The 681-nt window shown below is 32.6% G+C and overlaps 1 protein-coding gene across 4 annotated transcripts in view; it reads left to right on the forward strand.

Annotated features, from left to right (window-relative positions):
• The window catches only part of LOC106868062 (centrosomal protein of 135 kDa), a 46,104-nt gene that overhangs the window by 8,349 nt on the left and 37,074 nt on the right, over positions 1–681 (forward strand). Inside the window, exon 1 of one of the 4 annotated variants that reach the window (XM_052972300.1) lies at positions 342–437. The exons of the other annotated variants lie outside the window; for them this stretch is intronic. The gene's annotated coding sequence lies outside the window, so the exon portion shown is untranslated. Of the gene's footprint in view, positions 1–341; positions 438–681 lie in introns of those variants that run through there. 4 annotated transcript variants of the gene reach the window in all.

A 681-nucleotide genomic window follows, 5' to 3' on the forward strand; every position in this document is an offset into this window, starting at 1 on the left:
TCGCCACCACCACCACCACCATCACTGGATAAATAAATTGCATAGTCAACAGTGACTGTTATATCATAGGACTTACCTCCCTTACATGTCTGATCATTTTCGTTAATATTATTATTATTATTATTATTATTATTATTATTATTATTCTACAGCAGTAAGCTCTGTAGAAAAGAGAGGGCTTGTCCAAACTTGTAACCTCTCTCTATTGATTGTTTGTTCTATATTCTCTTCTTATATCTTTCTTTTCTCTCCCCTCCACCTAATCTGTGTGTGTCCTTGTGTGTGAGAGTGTGTATATTTGTATGTATGTAAAGGAATTCTTCACTCCACACTACATATCTCCATATATCCCCCCCCCCACCGCTGTCAATCCCACTAAATAAGAACTTTGTCTTAGCAATAAGATATTTTCAATTCAATACATAAACCATTCATGGGTAGGTGGTTGTTTTCTTCTTTTTCTCCGTTGATACACTGTTCATAATTAGTAAAAGTACCAAAAGAAAAGTTTGCTTTATTGTTATTATTATTGTTATTATTATTATTATTATTATTATTATTTAATTGTGAATAGTTTTGTTTTGTCAAAAACTAAAGTTGGAAAACTTTAGAAGTAAGTTTTGAAATCTCTCTTGTGTTTCACTTAATGGCCGACCAACAGCAAGTGTGGTCTTGTAGTGG

Source organism: Octopus bimaculoides, chromosome 13 (assembly GCF_001194135.2).
Source record: "Octopus bimaculoides isolate UCB-OBI-ISO-001 chromosome 13, ASM119413v2, whole genome shotgun sequence".
Classification (NCBI taxonomy): Eukaryota; Metazoa; Mollusca; class Cephalopoda; order Octopoda; family Octopodidae; genus Octopus; species Octopus bimaculoides.